Source organism: Heteronotia binoei, chromosome 9 (assembly GCF_032191835.1).
Source record: "Heteronotia binoei isolate CCM8104 ecotype False Entrance Well chromosome 9, APGP_CSIRO_Hbin_v1, whole genome shotgun sequence".
In the NCBI taxonomy this organism is placed as follows: domain Eukaryota; kingdom Metazoa; phylum Chordata; class Lepidosauria; order Squamata; family Gekkonidae; genus Heteronotia; species Heteronotia binoei.
The window spans coordinates 87,405,033-87,429,465 of record NC_083231.1 but is presented as its reverse complement, the minus strand read 5'-3'; the positions used below and the strand labels follow the sequence as shown (position 1 = coordinate 87,429,465).

Here is a 24,433-nt window from a genome sequence, read left to right as displayed (position 1 = left end):
GCTCTCTAGGGTGAAGTAGGATCCTGGACTAGATGTTATGTTTTATGTTCTTTGGCAGAATGCATTATAATTGGTGTTGTAATTGCTTTTCTTATAAGTTACTTCCTGGCTTATTGTTATTTTCAGAGATCTGCACATGATCTCTAGAGGTGCTCTTTCCCCATGTGCCTCAAGCATCCATTTGTGCAGTGAACCAACCATGTCCAGACCACTCATGATTTGATAATTATAACTTTATTTTCTCCCAAGTTATACAAATCCAAAAGGTTTAGCTTTGATTCATAAAGAAAGTGCACGTTAACATTTTGCCCATTTCTGTAAGTTTTCCAGTCCAACAGTTGAGCAATACCCTTGTCTTCACTTTTCTTGATTTTCTCTCTCCCAGTCTCTAACTCAGCAAGTTTGAAGGCCTACTTCAGCACCATAGTAGTAAAACAATAAATGCTTATGAAATTCTCTCATCAGCTTAAATTTTGGTGAGCTCTAAAGGCTGCTGTGATGACAACTTTAGCTTCCCCATTAGATTTGACACTTATGTTTTACTGTCATTTCCAAACCATTCAAAAGCCTGAAAAAAGGCACTTCCTTACCTTCTCATGTTCTGTTCCACAAAGTGAAACACCGAATTCCTCATTGGCAATAATAAAACAAGTACAGACCCATGGATATTTTGCAAACTTTTATTTTGACTGCCAGGAGGAGGAGGGCAGGCAGAGCAAATAATCCCACCCCCTTCTTTCTAGCCCTTGACCCTGGCTTCTTCTCCAGGTCTGCACAAAACTTCTAAATGAGTACTGTTTGGTAAATCAGGAATCTCAGACTGAAATTGGATATAGTGTGGATGCTATTCATCTGTCCTGCAACTCTGCCAATGCAATCAACATTTACATGCATACTCAAGTGTGCATTCCATTAAAATAATGTAGTGTGAAGAGACCACACCTGCACCTGTATGCACATTCAGTGTACCCTGCAGGCCTTTAAACTGTGTAGGGATATATGCTCCACAGTTTAAAGGAACATATTGGGAACCAGTTAGACCAGGGATCCATAACTCAAAGAGTTAGCTGATCATAAGTGATCTTGACAGGAACCAAGTAAGGTGCTTGGCTCAGGGTTGCCAATACCAAGTAGGGAGCAGAGGATCCCCTGGTTCGGAGGCCCCCCACTTGCTTCAGCGTTAGAAGGTGGAGGGTATTACGTAGTGGGTTAAAATGTTATAGTGATTTCAGCATAGTTATTCAGTAGCAAGTTTGTAACATGTGTGGCAAGCCGCAACTATATACACACAAACCCTACCCAGAACACATCCCCAGAGTACAAACACACCCAAATGAACAACAGGATATAATGGAGAATCGATCCACTACCCACCTATCACTGAATGCCTTGTTTCAGCAGATTTTAAAGAATGTGAAAGATTTGTCTTACTCTGTAAACTATGAGCTCCACTGGAAGTGATTTGGGGAATTAAATTATTAGTTCCATTGAAAGAAGTTTTGAATTGTTCTCCCCACTGACCCTACTCACAAGCTTCCCCTCCCCCAGAGTGATCCAATCCACTGGAAAAAAAAGTATCAGGAAGCAAGTCCATTGGATTGATTTCCTCTGGTCTGACCCTGGTGTGATTTGAGGAAGTGAATTATTCAGAGGTGCCTGCTATTTCCATATCCCTCTAAGGAATATTCCAATCCCAGCTGTAAATGATTCCCCTATACTAAAGTGGACATCCTAGCTAAGATTCTTTAAGCAATTAGGAGTTAAAATAAGAGTCTAAGATTGATGCATTTGAATTTTGCAAGACCAAGATGGTGTTTTTTTTACATAAAATAATTGATAATAATGCTACAGAATTTGCAATGCAACCAAAACAGATGGCCCTAGTTTTTGGTACTTTATCTGGAATTCTGATGAAAGATAATCCATCATAAAACTGAAATGTTCAACAGTTCTTTGTAAAAACCCTGATATGAGAGTGCTGAGACTTGCAGATAGTTGCATCTACTGACCTAAATTCATATGCCATTTGCTTTAAAATTTAGTGGGAGAGTTTTTTGCCCCACTTTGAGAGAATGTAACAGGCAGCTTCTGTTATTTTCTGTTTTAATATTATTGTTTTTCAAGGATTCGCAGAAAAGCTATCTCATATAACTCATCAGTTCAGTTCCCTGTCTCATGACCATTTCTAATTGCCTTCTTTTACACTTGTCTCAAACTAAAGTAGCACATGACTGCTTGACGTGCATGCAATGTGCAAATCAAGAACCCCAATTGGTGTTTTAAAAAAAAATTGCAGATTTCCCAACCTAGGGCCTCACTATAACAGGAGGTCTTCCCACTGGCAACTTCTGTTCTCACCACCACTCTGAACAGCAGTGGGAAAGGGTGGCAGGGGGGATTAGTGATGTAAAGGAGGCCAGTTCCAACAGCAACTTTCCTCCCCCTTCCACCACATCACATGCTAGACAATTTCTTTTCAAAGTGTACAAAGTAGGTTTGCCAATCCCCAGGTCCCAGCAGAGATTCCCCCACTTTCACAGGCTCCTTCCTGCCCCCAGTCAGCTGGCCAGTGGGGGGAAGCCCTGCCCCAACAGCCCCCATGTGCCTTCAAACCTTGAAGGCTTAAAAAGACCCTGGGAACAGTTTTTTTTCCTTAGAAAGGTGTTCTGTGCCTTTAAATCTTAGACCAGGCTGCAAGCAGGGTGAGCCGGCAGAACAACATGCCTGGTGGAAGGGAAGGAGTCCAGAAACTGTGTTTTTATAATTGTCTCAGAGGCTGTTTGCACAGGAAAGGGTAAACTAGAACCTTTAGTTTCCTTGTGTTATTTTTTAGAACCTGGAACTTCAGCAACTCGTGAGTAAATTGCCCTAGTGAGACCACACAAGTGTAGGATTGCAAACTGTTTATTTGGCTGCTCTGTGTGTGTGTGTGTGTGTGTGTGTGTGTGAGTGAGAGAGAGAGAGAGAGAGAGAGAGAGAGAGAGAGAGAGAGAGAGAGAACGAGAACAAAGAAGGTGCAGCTGGTTAGGGTGAGGAAATGAACACTGTATTCCAGGAAACTGTGCTGCTGGGTTTTTTTACTTATTTATTTTAGGGAATGTGAAAGTCTCCTGGCTCCACCCCCAAAGTCCCCAGGTATTTCTTGGATTGGACTTGGCAACCCTAGCATAAAGCAAATTACAAATGCCAAATGGCGGCTTTTGCCCCCTCATATCCTCGAAGCAGTACATTGAGACCTTTATCAGATACTCTTTTATAAAATTTAAGAAAATGCTTTTGCTGCCTTTATATAAACTGAAAAATCAGAGGATCCCTGATTCTATGTGGATACAATACAAAGAGCCCTGAATCAAGTTCTAGTGTTTCCCACTCAAAAGATTTTGTTCTGGAGACAGCAAGAAACTTCCATATTGGTTAATATCCTCTAACCCAGGGCCATCAGGAAAAACATTCAGAATTGTTCACAAAAATAGAAAAAGTCTAAGAATCACAACATCTGAACATCTAGTTTGCAACTGACAACCAGTGTTCCCTCTAAGCTGAGTTAGTGTAAACTAGGTCACAGCTTTTTAGCCTCTGGCTCACACATTTTGGTCTTAGCTTAGGAAGGATGGCCCCAGAGCAAACTAATTTATGCAGTAGCCAAATCACTCACTCACAGCTTTAATGCCAGTAGCTCATCAAGTAGAATTTTTGCTCACAAGACTCCACAACTTCAAGGGATCATTGCTGACTATTGGTTACTAGGAATAGATAATGCATGGGATGGAGAAAGTAGAGAAAGAAGTACTTTTCTCCCTTTCTCACAATACAAGAACTTGTGGGCATCCAATGAAATTGCTGAGCAGACAGGTTAAAATGGATAAAAGGAAGTACTTCTTCACCCAAAGGGTGATTAACATGTGGAATTCACTGCCACAGGAGGTGGTGGCGGCCACAAGCATAGCCAGCTTCAAGAGGGGTTTACATAAAAATATGGAGCAGAGGTCCATCAGTGGGTATTAGCCACAGTGTGAGTGAATATATAAAAATTTTTTGCCACTGTGTGACACAGAGTGTTGGACTGGATGGGCCATTGGCCTGATCTAACATGGCTTCTCTTATGTTCTTAATAAAAGTCCCTGTCCCCATTTTTGGCCCCTCTCTCATGTTAGCCAGATGAGCAAGAGCAGGGGCCAGCTTCTGTCTTTAAAAAAAACCTTCACAGACAGCCTGCCCCCCCTTTTCCTGGTTGCTAAACACCAATCTGGGAAATGCCACATACAGGAATCATATGGGGAATAGTTATTGTTTTAAGTTATGGATGTATTTTTCTTCTGTTTTATTTCCTTTCATTTACTCCATAATTAATCATCTTTAATTAAATAAATAACAAATAAATAGATACTATGAATCAATCTCTATGCCTGATAAGAACAAATTTGAAAACCTCAATATAATATTGTGGGTTTAATGCAGGGATGAGATGAGGTAGTAGTTGATCATAGCTCTTTATTTAAGTACAGCATGGTATAGGGCTGCATAAAAGACTGGAGAACTGGGCCAAAGGGGCCAACTATATACACTACAAGGTTCTTGCACTAACACACCATTGGATCATTCAAACCAGTAACATGTCAGAATGTGAGAATGCCTGTTAATTATTCTATTTATTCTAATTAACAAGCATTCTCACATTCTGACATGTTACTGTTTTATGGTTTCCCTTGCTAATTCAACCCAGATCAAAGGTTTTCTGAAATTGTTAATTTTACTATTCTGCTATTGGTTTTTAACTGTGTACCACTTGGCATTCCAAACTCCACCAGCTATATGTGGCTCTGCTTACTATACCTCATTCCTCATCTGAAGAAGTGTGCATGCACACGAAAGCTTATGTTCTGAATAAAACTAAGTTTGTCTTAAAGGTGCAATTGACTCCTATTTTGTTCTTCAGACCAACATGGCTACCTATTTGGATCTATATATATGAAAGCAGTTAGTCGTTACATGCATGCCCAACTTTCTGGCGCGAGATAAGTTCAAAACGCAAACATTCTCACACTATGAAATTCATTAGCACAACATTCTAACAGATAGTGATGACCTTAAGAGACAGACTGTTAGAAGGCCCACATACTTTCATTTCCCAGCAGCATATCTGGGAACAGGTGTTTCAGAACAGCAATAAGATAAAATACAGCACTAACATGGCAAGAAGACTTGACAGAAAACTTCTCAAAGCAAAAATTACTGTGGTAAGCAGATCTTGGCAATTCAGGAGTGGAGCCTATGGAAGGCAGAGATTGGTGACAGGAGGGACCTCAAAGAGGTATAAATGTCATATAATCTACTACCCAATTCAGCTATTTTCTCCAGAGGATCTATAGCCTGAAGATCAGTTGTAATCCCAAAAGATCTTCAAGCCCCACCTGGAGGTTAACTATACAATACACCTAAGTATTGTAAACAAATAACTACAAATTATATATCAAAGTTGTAAAATATATCAGTCAAAACACTTCTCAAAAATACAATGATGCAATAAATGAACTTGCATCAAAGTCCAATTCTCACAGCAAGTTCTGCCATGTGGATAAGGAATAAATCCATGGTAATTCCAATTGAAGGCAACATTTTGGCTAGTTTCTTCAATATTTCATAGGTATCCAAATCAGACAGAGTATAGTAATCAGTTTCACTAAGGAAATTATTCACAAACATCAAAGAACCACTCTCCAGGAGCCTAACCTAAGAAGTGGGTTGACTCTCAGAGCTTGTTTCTAATGAAGCTTTTTCAAAGACAGAACCTTCTTGGACTAGGAAAAATAAAATATAACATTTGCCATGTAGAAATTATTCCTAATAAGAAATTTTTAGAAGTTCAAAAAAGTCTCTTTACTCACCCAACCTCTGTCAAAAAGTTAAAGACTCAAACAAGAAACATTCTGAAGAAGGCAATTGTTCATGCAAGTCAATTACTGTAGTGGAAGTGGAAGTAGTGGAAGGCGAGCTTATATGTCTGCATAGGTCTATAACCAGCATCAGCTATCAACCATGTTAAAGCGACAAAATCATTGTAAATTTCAGATTGCCACAGACTGTTCAATATACAAAAATCAATTACAATATGCCAGGGTTTAGCAGGAAAATGTTAATACATAGGGTTATAAGAATGCTGTAAAATCTAATGTCATATTCAATCACATGGTGTGAGGTTAATTTACATATCCAAGTCACCTCCCCCCTAAGAAGGTATTTCTGTATGCTTTTATATGTACTCCTAGGTCTATAATGATATACTACAAGAAACTTAAAATCATCAAAAGCATGTTTGTATTCCAGAAAATTTTGCCTTCAGTTTGAATTACCTTATCTACATGGAGGTACTTGTTGCTGTGAAAACTGGACTTTTAACGCAAGTTCATTTATTGCCTATGAATAATTGTATTTTTGAGAAGTGTTTTGACATATATTTTGCAACTTTAATGTATAATTTGTCTTAAGTTATTGACACAGGTGTATTGTATAGCTGTTCTCTTGCGTAACCTTCTCCCATTCTTGTCTTGCCCCACCTGGAGGTTAACAAAGCTAGATAGGATACATATTGGTGTTTGTTAAGAAGCAGAGTAAGAAGATGCAATCTTTAAAAAAATACTATGGGAAAAAAACTGAGACAAATAGGAGTTGTATAGTAAACCAGCACATAATAGGGAGTTTGAATTAGCAGGAAAAGTTATGCTACTCTTAGAATTCTTTGAAGCAAAAAACAACAGCTTGGAAGAGTCCTTGCTGCATCATAGATACAACAATGCAGTGCTGTAGACCCCACTGTATGCTGTAGCCAGACAGAAAGATCAGATCGGGGCTAAAGTGCTGCTGACAACCTTAATAAGTTAAGGATACACATGAAGGAGCTAACTTTTTAAGGTAGTGCAAACAGTTAATTCAGAGGATGAGAATCAGAACTGCTGATGCAATGTACAGAGGAAAATAAGTTGTTCTGAAAACACCGTCAAGAGGCTGATGATTCAAAAGGATAACAAAATATTAAATCAGTGTTGCAAAGGTATTTTTTTTAATTCCCAGAACATACCACACAAGACTGCATTGGTTCTATTCATTTATTCACTTGAAACAGCTGTAAATTAAATCTAAAATTCTAATTTCACTATACACAGAACAAATCTTTTAACAGAAACAATAATTAGGGAACACAAATTCATATCCCAAACATTAACTATTCAATAGAAAAGAGTAATAGTCCAGTAGCACCTTAAAGACTAACAAAATTTATGGTAGCGTATAAGCTTTCATGAGTCATTGTTCACTTCTTCAGATACCTTCTGAAGAAATGATTAGTGATTCACGAAAGCTCATACCCTACCACATATTTCGTTAGTCTTTAGGGTTCTACTGAACTGTTAATCTTTTCTGCTGCTACAAACAGACTAATACAGCTACCCATCTTGATCTATTCTTCAGGTTTTCATTCTATAATTTTTTTGCAAAAGAGACTAGATTGAGAGTGTCCAGTTTAAATAAAAATGCAGCTGTTGTGAGATCTTTTAAACAATAAAAGTTTGCCTATATATTTCTCGTTCACCTATTCTGTCAACAATTCTCCCTAAAGTCTTCCTGAACAGCAACGAAATCTACGCATTGAAAAACAGCTTTACTTTGTTTTTGTTTAGTATTTCAGTAGCAAAGAAAGATGACTGACATATCCTCCCTTACACAAAACATCCCCCAAATGTCTATAAAGTATTATTAGTTGAAATCTTTGTGTGTCCACCAAGAGACAGAGAAGAGAAAAGCATCACAGATTATAAGAGATGTTGAGTAGTCTGGGAGATATTATAGTATGATGTCAGCTTTTCTAACTATGGTTTCTTTATTTAGTTCAATGCATTTAAAAAAAAAAAAAGATTGACTGATTTCAGCTCTAGCAGACCTTTCTTCACGAACTTTCAGGCTCCTTGAGAATAAACAGGCCTCTGGCTACCATTAGGTACTTGTATTAGTCATTTATCTCACACTGAAGAGGCATTCAGAAATGACAGTGCAAAACAGATCTTTGAAAAACAAAAGCTGTTCATTTGAGACAAGCAGGTTCTATACAAAGGGCATTCACTAGACACAGTGTGGCTTTTTTGCAATGGAATGCAGGAAATTTTTACCACAGAATCTTAATTACATTAAATAAGCTGAACTAGCTCAACCAGCACATCATGTCCAAGTTTAGTAGCACTCAAATCAGGTATGCAAAATTCAAGTTTGACTAAAGGTTTCATTTAAGAAGTACTGACCCTCACTGTTGACTTCATTTTGCCCGCAAGAAAGAAGTGTAAAGGGACTTTTATAGCTGATTCTTTTCTAATCTTCAAGTAATAAAATACATTTCTTCAGCAAAAAAGCACTATGTAAATTTCAATTGTATAAGCAACACATGCATTGCCTATTTTATTGTAAAGAAAATTCCTTTCACATTATTGTATTATTATGAAGTAGCTTTCTTCCTATATTAGCTTTGATTGTTCTTTTGTGAAGCAAGATGCATATACCCTACCTGACAAAGGATGTGATCCTTTCATCTGTTAGAGGAAGGTGCAGCTTTCCTATCTACTTCTTTCCCCACTAAGTCAACTTTCCTTTGTAGAATGGAACTGTTGGATAGAGAAAATGATGGGAAAGACTCCTGTCCCTTGTGCTAATGGATCAGAAATTTTACCACACAGTTTGACCCTCTATGCAGGGAACAGGAGGCCAATTTCAGAAGGTAAACTGATATCAAAACAAAGTTTAAAATTTCTCAAAGCAGAACCTTATCACACCAAGCCCACTGGACTGCAAGGCTTTTTGTTTCTTAAAATTTCCCATTCTTCTGTTTTCTCTGTACAAAAACTTTGTAAATTATGTAATTTGCAAACATTGATTTTGACTAGGGTCGCCAGATCTGTGTTGGAAAATACCTGGAGATATTGGGGGTGGATCCAGGAGAGGGGAGGGTTTGAGGAAGGGAGGGGAGGGGAGGAGCCTCAGCAGGGTACTATGCCATTGAGTCTACCCTTCAAAGCAGCCATTTTTCTTCAGGGGAGCTGATCTCTGCCAGCTGGAATCAGTTGTAAAACCAGGAGGTTTCTGGTCCCACTTGGAGGCTGGCAACCCTACTTTTGACAAATCAGGGCCGGGTTGTTAACACCAGACAAATAACATTTCAATGAGCTTGTCTCCTCTCTGCACATATGTCTATAAAGCCTAGATATGCCCAGAGGTTGGGGCCCTTGGGCGTTTAAGCCCAAGGTTCAGGCCTAAAATTTGGCAGGATCAACCAGTGGGGAGAAGGATCTTTTTGACCATCAAAAGCCTCCCTTCCATTTCTCATTTGGTATGTTTTTTCTTTGCATATTCTTAAACTATTTTGGATCTTTTCAGGGAGGAATGGGACATATAACTATCCTAAATTGGTTTCTTCTTGCTTAGGCCATTCCAGCCACACTGATTCAGCCACCACAGCCATGATTTTTGGAGTTCTGCTCCACCCTCCAATCACGATTTTAAAATCACAGCTGCAGTTTATTCTTCTCTTCACCCATGTTTATCTTATCTCTTTCATGCAAAATCACAATGTACGTAAGTCTCAAAATTATTCATACATTAACTTTATGGTGATGCCAAAGGGGGTAGGGGTGGGAATAGGGTTGCGAATCCCCAGGTGGGGGCAGGGGATCCCCTGGTTTGGAGCCCCCCCACTTCAGAGTCATCAGAAAGCAAGGGGTGGATTGTCTGCTAGGCACTCCATTATTCCTTATGGAGACCAACTCCATAGGATATAATGGAGAATTGATCTCTGGGTATATGGTGCTCCGGGGGGGGGGCTGTTTTTTTGAGGTAGAGGCATCAAATTTACAGCATAGCATTCAGTGCATCTCCTCAAAACACCCTCCAAGTTTCAAAAAGATTGGACTGGGTATCCAATTCTATGAGCCAATAAGGTGCCCCTATCCTTCATTATTCCCAATGCAAGGAAGACATTTAAAAGGTGCAGTCCTTTAAAATGTTATGGCCAGAACTCCCTTTGGAGTTCAATTATGCTTGTCACAACCTTGCTTCTGGCTCCATCCCCAATGTCTCCTGGCTCCACCTCCAAAGTCTCCAGATATTTCTTGAATTGGACCTGGCAACCCTAGGTGGGAATCTCATTATTAACTTTTTATTATTGCAGTTTAACAATTCTCTGCCAGGGATTCACTGACTGATCTTGGGCAAGTCATACACAGTGCAATTCCTTCTAAATCTGCTGAAGTCAATGGGGCTTGAAGAGTGTTGTTCTGTTTAGAATTGCACTATTATTGCTGTGCCTCAGTGTTGAACGATAAGAAGGAGCCAGCAGCAAGAGGCAATAGTTGGATGAAATGTGAAAATACTGGGAGATTTCTGGTAATTCTTTAACATTATCCTACCAAGAAACTTTGCCAAAAGAAAAAACAAACACAGGCTTCGGACGGATAAAGAATGATGGATTTTTTGTGATAGCTTGTGATTTTTAAAAAACATTGACACAGTTCATCTAAGCCTGTAGTAAGGGATTCCCATAAAATGTTTTAGAATGTCCCTTCCTCCTTTCAGCCCTTGGCTTTGCATGGCTTGCATTAGGCATACAGCAGCAGCAGGGAAGAGAGGGTGGGGGGAAAGAGCTCCATGAAGTCTTATAAGGACTCCCTGCCATGCAGAACTGTGCTGGCAGAGTGCTATGCCTGCAGAAAGGGATGGATCATGCTGCTTATTATTATTGGCCAGAGTTCATGGGGTTTTGATGCAATTAACTACTACATTATTCATGATTCCAATTTGGATTATTTTCTTTGAGATCTTGTGGTCTACTGAACTATAATGAAATTAAAAAATCAAATTGTGCCAGAATTAGCTTTATATTAATAACATTTTAATACCATGAATGTTCAAACCACCATTTCATGATTTGGTTTCAATCTACAATGTGTTGGCATTGATCAAAACCTCTCCCTGACACCAGTGGCTATGTATGAAACACCTAATTACTACATAATCCATTTTAATTTACTTCAAATTGAGCACCAGAGGTATATCTGCAGTAATTCACAAATCAAATATGACAGATTTCCAGTACAGTCAGTTGGAAATTATTATGATACTCAATTGCTTGATTTGCACATGATGAAATAAATCTGCCAGGAATCAGGATTTACCTTCCTGTGAAAATGTTTCTAACACATCTTTAGTGACCACTGCTGATGTTGTCCATCTTGTCTACAAATATGCATTTTGCCTACAAAAGACATTTCCTAATTCATTTGCCAACATCAGTGGACAAGCCTGGCACATTAGCTACACCACAAAAGGAGCATTCATTTGTAATGATCATGGGACATAAATGGTGTGGATCCACTGTTAATTTCCATAGAGTAAAGCAATTTCCATCTGCTGAGTGTGACTTAGTTGCTTCACCTCAGGGCTGCCAAATTCTTCCTGGGGACATTGCATCCTCTGGCTCCTGCTCCCCACTGCCACTCCTGTGACTGGTAGGAGAAAAATAATCGCCATCAAGCAATGGTGTGACATCCCTTCCTGGAAAAAACTGGGACTGACAGCAGTCCACTATAGGAATTGCCAGAAAATCTATTATTTTAATAAAGTCCTGCTGTCACCAACAATGCCCACCATATTTCCACCTTCCCTAGTCTCCCACTGGTTGCCAGGCCATACCTGAGACACCACAGTTAAATTAAAACCATTAAAAATATTACAAGGGCTCAATTCCCATTGGCCCCACAGTGCCTTTTCGAGTGCTGAAATAGCTGCCCCCTACAGGGAGAAGGAGACAAGAAAGCAAAGAGGAAACAAGAGCTTTTTTCTTTTTTTTTTTGAAAGAGGTATTTGAAAGAAGAGAGGTAATCCTTGAAGAAATTCCAGACATAAGGAATGATAAAGGAGAATCAAATGAACTGTTTAAGAGGGTATTTAGAAACAGGTGCTGGAATGTTACAAGAAATTTCTCTTTAGATGGCTAATCTTCATTTCCCAGAGGCTATTTCAAGAGCTATTAATGTCATTTATTTAACCAAAACCTGGCTTTTAAAGATGCAATACAGTACCACACCAGCATAATTTTAAACATGTTTAGCTATTATGTTGATTATGGATCAAGAAAAACTATTAAGTAGAAAAATGGACAATAATTACCAAAGAAGCAGTGTATTTTACAATTGTTTATGGTGCTGCTTGCTGCACACTTTAGATGCCTGAATTGCATTGATGTCTTGGTCTCAGCTTGGACATGTAAACACTTTGAAGAACAGCAATTCAAGGGGGAAAGTGTTCAGACAGAGTTAAAGAAGCAGCTGGAACTAATGCTATGTGAAAAGAATGTTCCCAAAAAAGCTCAATGCTATCTATCATGCATCTCCTTCTAGTATTTCAAAGTCATATAGGAAAGTGCTAATTACTGCTCTAAGTAAGAAAGAGGAAGTCCAACATGGGTGGAATTAGAAGAGATACTATGACTCAACCATCACAGGTTCAATTTACTATTACTTCAGATTTGTCCTGAGACCTATTTAGTATTCAACAGACAATGAAGGAAACTTCAAGCACCTCCTTATCCACTTGTAACATCTTATGACAGTAGCATTCCCTTTTGCTCTAGCGAGTGTGCTCATTTTTAAAAAAAACCTACAAGCAGCAAATTCATATTTTATAATTCATATTTTATAATCATTTACTATTGAGTAAATGAGAACATCCTACAGAACGTTTATGAAGTCTTATGAGATGGCAGTCAAGGCTGCAAAGAAGAACTACTTTGCAACCAAGATTGCATCTGCAAATTCGCGCCCAGCACAATTGTTTAGAATAATTGGGGACCTTATAACATTGCCACAAGGCAAACCAAATATTAGAGAATTGGAGATCGGCTGTGAGGCATTTGCGAAATATTTTGCAGATAAAATCTCATTGCTCCGCCAAGACCTGCCTACCACCTTGGAAACAGTGAGCGAAATTGAGGCTCCGTGCCTGTCTTCGGGTTTGGTACTGGATCACTTCGACCCACTCAACCTGGAGGAAGTCGATGGGATCCTCTCCGCTGCTCGCCCAACAACATGCGATTTGGATCCTTGCCCCTCTTGGCTGATTAAATCTTGCCAGAGGGAGCTTAGATGTCCTTTACGGGACATCATAAATAGATCCCTCACAGAGGGGCATTTCCCAACGCCTCTGAAAGAGGCGTTGGTCCGCCCTCTCTTAAAAAAATGTACAGCAGACCCGGCCGAATTGGTGAATTACCGTCCGGTGTCTAATTTACCATTTTTAAGTAAAATCATTGAGAGGACAGTGGCGTTGCAGCTACAGAGGTTTCTAGATGACGCTTCCGTTCTTGACCCGTGCCAGTCTGGTTTCCGACCGGGCCATGGGACGGAGACGGTGCTGGTCACCTTGGTAGATGACCTTCAGCGGCAACTGGATCGGGGCGGCGCTGCGGTACTGATGCTATTAGACCTGTCGGCGGCATTTGATACAGTCGACCATCAGCTGCTAAAGCGCCGCCTCGCCGACATTGGGGTTGGGGGGTTGGCCTTGCAATGGCTTTCCTCCTTCCTCTCAGGTCAGGGACAAAGGGTGGCTATTGGGGGTGAGCGATCCCAGAGACACACACTAAATTGTGGGGTGCCTCAGGGAGCAGTTCTCTCCCCAATGCTGTTTAACATTTATATGCGCCCGTTTGCCCAGATTGTCCGGAGGTTTGGGCTGGGTTGCCATCAATATGCAGATGACACCCAGCTCTATCTGCTAATAGACGGCCAGCCCGGCTCCGCCCCGGGGAATCTGGATCGGGCTTTACAGGCTGTTGCAACGTGGCTCAGATTGAGTGGGCTGAAGCTGAACCCAGTGAAGACAGGGTCCTTTGTGTGGGTCGTGGCACCCCGGGAGGGGAAATAGCTCTCCCAACCTTTGACGGCGCACCATTGAAACCAGCGCGCCAGGTAAAGAGTTTGGGTGTTTTACTGGAGCCTTCATTATCAATGGAGGCCCAGATAGCAGCCACTGCCAAGTCAGCATTCTTCCATTTGAAGCGGGCAAGGCAGTTGGCCCCCTTCCTGGAGCGCCGTGACCTCACAACAGTGATCCATGCAACGGTCACCTCAAGATTGTACTACTGTAATGCCCTCTACTTGGGGCTACCTTTGTGCCGGACCCGGAAGTTGCAGCTGGTGCAGAACGCGTCGGCCAGGCTACTGTTGGGGCTCCCGAAATGGGAGCACATACGGCCGGGGCTGCGCGGACTGCACTGGCTGCCAATTACATACCGAGTCCAGTACAAAGTGTTGGTCATTACCTTTAAAGCCCTATATGGCCGAGGACCAGTCTGCCTAAGGGACCGTCTCTCCCCATATGAACCCCAGAGGGCACTGAGATCAGTTGGAAAAAATAAAATGACCATCCCTGGGCCGAGAGAGATCAGGCTCCAGAACACCAGAGCACGGGCCTTTTCAGCTGCGGCCCCTGCACTGTGGAATCAGCTCCAGGAGGAAGTGCGGGCCCTGCGGAACCTTGACCAGTTCCGCAGGGCCTGCAAGACCGTCCTTTTTAAACAAGCATACACCGACATTGACTGCTGAATTGCTGTGAATGAGGGATCCGCCATCTACATCATTATGGAACTATTTAAACTGGCAGAACCAGCGTCAGAATATCACTATCGCTGCCAGATAAAGTTAAATTTAAATTAATTTAAATTATGTATTTTAAATATACTAACTGGTTTTTATATGTTTAATCTTTTAATTGTTAAATTTAAAGTTTTTATCCATTAATGTAAACGTATAGAATGCTGTTTAGCCGCCCTGAGCCGCTTATGCAGGGAGGGCGGGATACAAATAAAATCTATTATATTATTATTATTATTATTATAAATGATGACCAATTTTGCACTAGGCTTGTTCTGGGTGGAGAGCTCTTTTGCCCCCGGCACTTCTCTCAGTTTTTGCACAAGCTGCTGCAGAGCTGCGAGTTGGTGCGCTGCTTTCCCACTGCAAACAAGATCCTCTTACAAGCAGTTTCTGCTTGCCATGGGAAAGCAGCATGCCAACTCACAGATCTGCAGCAGCTTGTGTGAAAATGGAGAGAAGCTCCGGGGGCAAAAGGGCTCTCCACCCGGAAAAATCCCTAGTGCAAAAATGGTCTGCATCTTGTTGCATTATTAACAGAATTCATTCAGGATATCTGTTCATGCCATGTATTAAATCTAAAGGGAGGGGCTGTGGCTCAGTAAGTGAACACCTGCTTCACACACAGAAGATCCCAGGTTCAATCTCAAATTTAAAAAGTGTTAGATAAAAGGTGATGTGAAAGAACTCTTCTTGAGAACTACTGGCAGTCAGGGTACAGAATACTGATCTTGATAGACTAATGGTCTGATTCAGTATGGTCGTGTGTTCAAGTATTAGCATCTCATTGTTCTGGCTTTAAGTTGATTTGGTGTGTGTTACCTGTACATCTCAGTTTTAGGTGAATGTTAATCTTCATTTTAATTCAGTTTCTACAAACGACTGGATGCACAAGAAAGTATTATTTTAATGTAGGATCAGTGCTGCTTGATTAGACCAAAAGGACCATATGGCTCAATATCCTGTTTTCTACAGCGGCCAGTCAGATGCTTCTGGGAAGGCACAGGCAGAAGAAGAATGTTATATATTGTTTGTCCTGATCCAGCAACTGTAATTTGATTTTTTAAAATAGATATATAAGAAAAACATTGACACTTACATTCAGTTATTAACATCAAAATATCTGTTGTAACAAAATCCACCAGTGCTTCTCAAGGAACAACACTGTGATCCTTGCAAATAACGCACGGAAAATAGAATTAATCTTGCATATATTGCCCATTCTTCTCTCAAATCAATTGCTTGCATTCTCATCAGCCATATTTTGAGTTTATGCATTGCTCTTGCATCTGCTTAGTTAGTGATAATTATCATTCACAATCACACTTGGCAGTTGGCTGGTAGCTGCCCATGCTCAAAGTCAAGGAGCAAGACATTGGGAAACGTGACATGACATATCACGTGACTGACTGGGCAATACAGCATTGTTCCTTCTTCTAAGCTTGAACAGTTCCCAAGCAGGTCCATAGCTATGAGGGGGCCTGTGGGGGCATAGCCCCCCAACTTCTGGGTGAGGCCCCCTGACTGGTGGCCCCAACCAGTCCTCGGGGCCTCTGCCATAGCTCTGGGGGCTGCTGCTGGCCGCACGAGCAATTTGGCCAGCCGGGGACAGAAGCAGTCTCAGCCTCCCCCTGGGGTTAAAAGGCCAGCAGATCAGCTGTTTTGCGGGCCCTTTAACTCCAGGGGGGAGCTGGAGGTTGCTTTTGCTGCGGCTCCACCAGCTGTTTTAGTGGAGGGGAAGGAAGGGAGGGTTGTGACCAGAGTGACTGGGAGGGAAAAGAAGGGTCTTCTCTTCCCTCCCTGCTGCTCTCGCGGCTGCCCTCCCTTCCTCGCCATTAAAATAGCTGCGCCAGCAGGGCAGAAGCAGCCACCCACCTCCCTGCGCTAGTTAAAGGGCCAGACGATCAGCTGTTTCGTGGGCCCTTTAGCTAGCAGGGGGGCTGGGGCTGCTTCTGCCTCCACTCCATGCTATTTTAATGGTGGAAAAGGAAGGGAGAGTGGTGGCAAGGGGCAGGGAAGGAAGAGCTTCCCTTCCCTCCCCTCCCCTCCCTGCTGCTTTCCCTGCCATCACCCTCCCTTTCTTCACAGTCACTTGCCCCTTCCCCCCAGCCCTGATCACAGCAGCTTCTTCTCTCCCCTTCCACTCCCTTCCAGCCCTAATCGCTGCAGCTTCTCCTCGCCCCTTCCCCTCCCACCCAGCCCCAATCGCAGCCACTTCTCCTGCCCCTTCCCCTTCCTTCCAGCCCCGATCGCCACTGCTTCTCCTCGCCCCTTCCCCTCCCACCAAGCCCCAATCACAGCCACTTCTCTTGCCCCTTCCCATCCTTCCCAGCCCTGATCGCCACTGCTTCTCCTCACCCCTTCCCCTCCCACCTAGCCCCATTGCAGCGGCTTCTCCTCGCCTCTTCCCCTCCCACCCAGCCCCGATCACAGCCACTTGCTTGCCCCTTCCCCTCCCTCCCAGCCCTAATCGCTTGCTTGCCCCTCCCCCCTCCCTCCCAGCTCCGATTGCAGCGGCTTCTCCTTGACCCTTCCCCTCCCTCCCAGCCCCGATCGCCACTGCTTCTCCTTGCCTCTGCTGCCTGCCTCTCCCCTCGCCTGTTCTCCTGAGTAGCCCCATGCCTGCCGTCTACTCACAGGGCTACTCATGAGTAGGTGGCAGATCCAGTGACTTGGACGGGGCGGAGCTGTGCTGCCTAGCCAGAAGGGCTAGGGCCAGCCCTGCCTGTCACTAGAGGAAAGGTCATGTGGAGCGCTGGGGGGCATCAGTGTCCCCCCAAAAATGTAAATGCCCTCTGACCTTTCAAATCTTGGTTATGGCCCTGTTTCTAAGCAGCAAAGCAACAGAATGCACAAAGTATTTGTGATCCATTGTAGAACACTTGGTAAATAACAAGCTTTTTTCCCACTGTTGTAAGTAGGGTGGCCAGATCGTCCCGGTTGCCCGTGAAAGTCCCGATTCTGGCCCCCAATTCCCGCCTCCCGAGCTGGCTATACCGGGACCATTAAAAGTCCCGGTTTAGCCAGCTAGAGGAGACGGCGGGCCGCGCGCACGGGCAGGGAAGGCGGCGATTGGCGGGCTCTGCGCATGCGGCAAATGCCGTGCGCACGTGCAGGGACGGTCCCTCCCTCACTCGGCGGCCTCCCTTGCCCTCCCCTTCCCTCCCCGACTCGCCGGGAGGCTGCCCGGGCCGCAGCGCGGCCCGGCGGCGGCCTCCCTTGCCCTCCCCTTTCCTCCCCGACTCGCCGGGAGGCTGCCCGGGCCGCAGCGCGGCCCGGCGGCGGCCTCCCTTGCCCTCCCCTTCCCTCCCCGACTCGCCGGGAGGCTGCCCGGGCCGCAGCGCGGCCTGGCGGCGGCCTCCCTTGCCCTCCCCTTCCCTCCCCGACTCGCCGGGAGGCTGCCCGGACCGCAGCGCGGCCCGGCGGCGGCCTCCCTTCCCTCCCCGACTCGCCGGGAGGCTGCCCGGACCGCAGCGCGGCCCGGCGGCGGCCTCCCTTCCCTCCCCGACTCGCCGGGAGGCTGCCCGGGCCGCAGCGCGGCCCGGCGGCGGCCTCCCTTGCCCTCCCCTTCCCTCCCCGACTCGCCGGGAGGCTGCCCGGACCACAGCGCGGCCCGGCGGCGGCCTCCATTTCCCTTCCCTTCCCTCCCCGACCCGCCGGGAGGCCTCCAGCGACCAGCGCCGGCCTCTCCGCCGCCTCCCCGGCCTCCGGACCAGCCCTGGTATCAGGTAAGCAGGGCAGGGAGGGAGGGGGCCGAAAGCGGGGGGGGCGGCTGGCGGGAGGGGGCGGCCTTCCTTCCCTCCCTCCCTTCCCTCCTTCCTTCCCTCCCTCCCTCCTTTCTTCCTCCCTCCCTTTTTCCTTCCTTCCTTCCCTCACTCCCTTCCTTCCTTCCCTCCCTCCTCCCTTCCTTCCTTCCTTCCCTCCCTTCCTTCCCTCACTCCCTTCCTTCCCTCCCTTCCTTCCCTCACTCCTTTCCCTTCCTTCCTTCCCTCCCTCCTCCCTTCCTTCCTTTCTTTCTTCCTTCCCTCCCTCCCTCCCTCCCCCCTTCCTTCCCTCCCTCCCCCTTCCTTCCTTCCTTCCTTCCTTCCTTCCTTCCTTCCTTCCTTCCTTCCTTCCTTCCTTCCTTCCTTCCTTCCTTCCTTCCTCCCTTCCCTTCCCTTCCCTCCCTCCTCCCTTCCTTCCCTCCTTATGTTCTTATGTAACACAGAGTGTTGGACTGGAGGGGCCACTGGCCTGATCCAACAGGGCTTCTCTTATGTTCTTATGTGACACAGAGTGTTGGACTGGAGGGGCCACTGGCCTGATGCCACAGGGCTTCTCTTATGTTCTTATGTGACCAGAGTGGTGGACTGGATGAGCCATTGGTCTGATGCAACAGGGCTTCTCTTATATTTTTATGTGGCACAGAGTGTTGGACTGGAGGGGCCACTGGCCTGATGCAACAGGGCTTCTCTTATATTCTTATGTGGCACAGAGTGTTGGACTGGAGGGGCCACTGGCCTGATGCAACAGGGCTTCTCTTATGTTCTTATGTGACACAGAGTGTTGGACTGGAGGGGCCACTGGCCTGATCTAACAGGGCTTCTCTTATGTTCTTATGTGACCAGAGTGGTGGACTGGATGAGCCATTGGTCTGATGCAACAGGGCTTCTCTTATGTTCTTATGTGACCAGAGTGGTGGACTGGATGAGCCATTGGTCTGATGCAACAGGGCTTCTCTTATATTTTTATGTGGCACAGAGTGTTGGACTGGAGGGGCCACTGGCCTGATGCAACAGGGCTTCTCTTATATTCTTATGTGGCACAGAGTGTTGGACTGGAGGGGCCACTGGCCTGATGCAACAGGGCTTCTCTTATATTTTTATGTGGCACAGAGTGTTGGACTGGAGGGGCCACTGGCCTGATGCAACAGGGCTTCTTTTATGTTCTTATGTGACACAGAGTGTTGGACTGGAGGGGCCACTGGCCTGATGCAACAGGGCTTCTGTTATGTTCTTACGTGACGCAGAGTGTTGGACTGGATGGGCCACTGGCCTGATCCAACAGGGCTTCTGTTATGTTCTTATGTGACGCAGAGTGTTGGACTGGAGGGGCCACTGGCCTGATCCAACAGGGCTTCTGTTATGTTCTTATGTGACGCAGAGTGTTGGACTGGATGGGCCATTGGCCTGATCCAACAGGGCTTCTCTTATGTTCTTATGTGACAATACTGACTTTGGTGGACCCAAGCACTGATTCAGTGTAAGGGAGCTTTGTGTTTGTGTCTTCTGGTGCAATTTTGTTCTCAGATCCTGTATTTACTTCATCAGTATATGGGATAAGGCACTTTCTCAACTGTGCTGCATAATGCAGCCTATTTATTTTGTCCTGTTTGCTCTGTTGGCTCTATCTGCGCCACCTTCATCACTTTCGGGGTGTGGATCCCCCAGTGGGGTGGTCTCCCGACTCCCTCCGCCGGCCCTGTCTCTTATAGCCCTGCGCCCCCTCTTTCATTTGATATGTGTCCCGTGCGGGTGCCAACCTCCCGCCGGGAGATGCCGCAAATTGAGCCCCCTTGAGGCTTATGGCGGCAGGGCTCGGGGGAAGCGAGCTAGACTGCTGTTCTTTTGAGGGGTTATAGAGTGTTTCGAGCCCCTCCCTGTGGCATCCGTCCCATCGTTGTGGGACCCAGGGGGCCGGCGCAGCGGCCTGCCGAAGCAGCCTGTCACTAATAACACAGGTCGAGATGCGGAAGTGACTGACAGGCTGCTTCAGCGGGCCGCTGCGCCGGCCCCCTGGGTCCCACAATGATGGGACCGATGCCACAGGGAGGGGCTCAAAACACTCTATAACCCCTCAAAAGAACAGCAGTCTAGCTTGCTTCCCCCGAGTCCTGCCGCCATAAGCCTCAAGGGGGCTCATTTTGCGGCATCTCCCGGCAGGAGGGTGGCACCCGCACGGGACACATATCAAATGAAAGAGGGGGCGCAGGGCTATCAGAAACAGCCGGCGGAGGGAGTCGGGAGCCCACCCCACTGGGGGATCCACACCCCGAAAGTGATGAAGGTGGCGCAGATAGAGCCAACAGAGCCAACAGGACAAAATAAATAGGCTGCATTATGCAGCACAGTTGAGAAAGTGCCTTATCCCATATACTGATGAAGTATATACAGGATTTGAAAACAAAATTGTTTCCGGCGGTGATATTTGGGGGATTTTTGGGGACGTCACAGGAAGTGCTGTGAAGTCACTTCCTGTTTCCGGCAGTGGCATTTGGGGGAAATGATGTCATTTGGGGGAAATGATGTCACAGGAAGTGATGTCACTTCCTGCTTCCGGCAGGTGGCGCGGGGGAAATGATGTCACAGGAAGTGATGTCACTTCCCGTTTCCGGCAGGTGGTGCGGGGGAAATGATGTCACAGGAAGTGCTGTCACTTCCTGTTTCCGGCGGTGGCATGACATCACCGGAAGTGACGTCACCGGAAGTGACGTCACTTCCTGTTTCCGGCGGCGCGCGCACACCCCTACCTTCCCCCCCCCCAAAGGTGTCCCTGGCTGGCCTTCAGACATTATGGCCACCCTAGTTGTAAGAGGCCCTTCAGAATTGCAGTCAGATTCACAGAATCATTTGTCCATTACACTTTTCAAAGGAAAGTCTCCCACTAAAAGATTCATGGTCTGATCTCTGACCTAGCTGAATCATTCATAGCAATTTGTTTCCCATCAGACTTATTAGGTGTATTCTTGTTCTGTTGCATTCTCCCTGCATGCACTGTTGCCAGTGCCATATTAAATCCTTTGGAGGCCCCTAGGCAGTCACAATCTTATCTCCCCTTCACAAATTATCTGAGTCAGAGTGCCCGCCCTGCCACCCATGGCCACCGCTGCAACTGCAGGCACCTTCTTAAAAGCCCCTTTTACTAAGCTGCAGGGGAGCGGCTCAAACTTGGCAATGACACCAGCAGCAGCCGCACCAGGCAAGTCAGGCAAAAAGAAGCTCAGTTGCTGGCTGCACGTGCAGGCTGGGAGGGCTGCAAGCAGGGGGGAAACTGGGGGGAAAGTTGGCCTGGGGCCCCTAAAGGTGTGGGGGCCCACAGACCAGTGCCTACTTGGCCTAATTGTTAATCCAGCCCTGACTGTTGCTTCAAGCTTCTTAGCTGATCTGCAATTTAAAATAATTGCAAGAAATACTCCTATACAAATTGATAATACTAAGAAAGCTTTAAGCTACATTAATTCGTTCAGCCTTTCAGGGGGTTGAGGTTTTTGTTTTATATATAAAATCTATTTGTTGTGGTGAAGTGTTGTGTAACTTAAATGTTATGTACCTAATTCAAATATATATATATATATTTGCATAGCACTGGAAAATATGCATACTGCTGTGCAAAGAAATTATTCCTGCTGGACAGATAATCCATGTTATCATGCTTGATAACAGTGTTGGTTAGAGGGAGGAGGAAGACATGAGTACATGGAATCAGTCTTCATACACACGTGAAACCAGTGATCAACACTATCAAAGTGTGGGAAAACAACATTTGGGCAGAACTGGCTGCTACTATGCCTACGTCCCATACCAGTTCTTCCTGGTGAAAGGCAGAGGAAAGGGAGTTGGGCAAGTATATGTCCTTTTATCCTTCATCCCTGGTTCTGTTCCATTATGCTGACACAAACAGAAGAACCATCTTCCTACATCTATTGTCTTGCCAGGGTAGGGTCTCTCAGAATACTAACTGCACAAATCATCTGATTGACAGCATGCAATGGTGTAGAAACCTAGGAGATTGCAGTGAAGGGACACCAGAAACTGCCAGCACACAATGCTGCAATATCACTAGCAGGTACGTTACCAGAAGTGACACTGCGGCATCATGCCATTCCAGTGTCCCCTCCAATTTTGCTCCCACTTCCCATCACAGCTATCATGTTTGTTACCACAGCAGGTAACCCGGTCTCTCTAGCATCTCCTTTTGCATGACAGTATACTTTATTCCTAATATTGTTATTTTGCTTGCAATGACTGCATGCCATTAGGCAATGCATGAATAAAAGCTTGGCTCTATATCACCAATTCACCCTTCCTGGAATAGGGTGTATGCATTTTGATGCCCTCAGATAATCATCAAACATGTTTTAGCAATTTATTCAAGCAACATAGGCCATTATATATTGGAGCCTTCAGACAGTCATAGTCTGTGATTATGCAGTAACTGCAAATATCAGCAAGTGACAAGGAAGAAAACCAGGCATCTAAATTCATGCTGTCAAACACAATTGCCTTATTCGTAAAATTGGGGAGGGGGATTACTATTACTCTGCCTAGAGGAAAGGATGTTAAGACCATTTCAAGCTGTAAGAAAGCATTTTCTTTGAAAAGAAAAATGGCACCATTGTTTCAAACTCATACAAAAAAAAAATTTCATTCATTGCATATACTTTACCCATTTTCACTATATTTTATTGTATTCCTTTTTCCTATGGCAAACTAGAATGATGTTTACATGTTAAAAAGTAAATTAGGTGGACAAGAACATCACTCTCCAATGTATTTCTCTTTTAGCAGTATTGACACACTCAAACAGGGACTTTGGTTGCTTATCCCATTACATATATTGAACCCATCTCCCATTATCACTGACAGACAATCTCACATTTTGACATGCTAATGTTTTGTTGCTTTCGCATGCTCGTGCTAATCAGATCAAAGGTTTGCTCAATTTGTTAATGTTACTGCATACTGCTGTTTTGTTGCTTTCGCATGCTCATGCTACTCAGATCAAAGGTTTGCTCAATTTGTTAATTTTACTTCACTGTCATTGGTTCTTAAATCTGTACCGTGTTGCATTCTGGGCCACTGCCTACCAGCTATGTATGGCTCTGCTCAGCTATGTATGGCTTTGCTCACTGTGCTGGATTCCTCATCTGATGAAGTGTGCTTAAGAGCACACGAAAGCTTACGTTCTAAATAAAAATTGGTTGGTCATAAAGGTGCCAATTGACTCCTGCTTTGTTCAGCTGCTTCAGACCAACTCGGCTGCCCGCTTGGAACTATCATACAAAAAGTGTATCTGATAAATAAAGCATTACCATATGATTCAAACTATTGACTTAGAAGACAAGCCCAACATATGAATCCAGTATGATCACATCAGGTCTGTACAGGCAACTCAATTTAGTGTGTTGTGTTTTATTTGCAATTGTCCAAGGAACACAATAACAATACCTTTGTCTCCTGCATGAGTAACAAGATACCTTAAAAACATGTATATGTGAAGCTATGTGCTTGCTGTATGTGACTATTCATTTGAAGATCATTAACAAAAAAACTGGAAGGAAAGGAAATATTCCCATAAATCATCATTAATCTACTAAAGACAAATAATATAGATAGCCAATAGAATGTCCTGGAATATGCTTTACTGTTCTAGTTGCACCACTGTTGACTTTGGTTCTCTGGTTGACTCTGGTGAGTTAACTGTGTTTTAGATCAGAGGTGGCCAACGGTAGCTCTCCAGATGTTTTTTGCCTACAATTCCCATCAGCCCCAGCCATTGGCCATGCTGGCTGGGGCTGATGGGAGTTGTAGGCAAAAAATCATCTGGGGAGCTACCATTGGCCACCCCTGTTTTAGATAATTCCCTTGCCCTCTCCATTAGGAGAGCCAGTTTGGTGTGGTTTAGCGTGCGGACTCTTATCTGGGAGAACCGGGTTTGATTCCCCACTCCTCCACTTGCACCTGCTAGCATGGCCTTGGGTCAGCCATAGC

At 44.7% G+C, this 24,433-nt stretch overlaps 1 protein-coding gene across 1 annotated transcript in view; it reads right to left on the bottom strand.

Annotated features, from left to right (window-relative positions):
* Positions 1 to 24,433, bottom strand: part of COL25A1 (collagen type XXV alpha 1 chain) — a 491,250-nt gene that overhangs the window by 393,698 nt on the left and 73,119 nt on the right. The gene's annotated exons all lie outside the window — the stretch shown is intronic.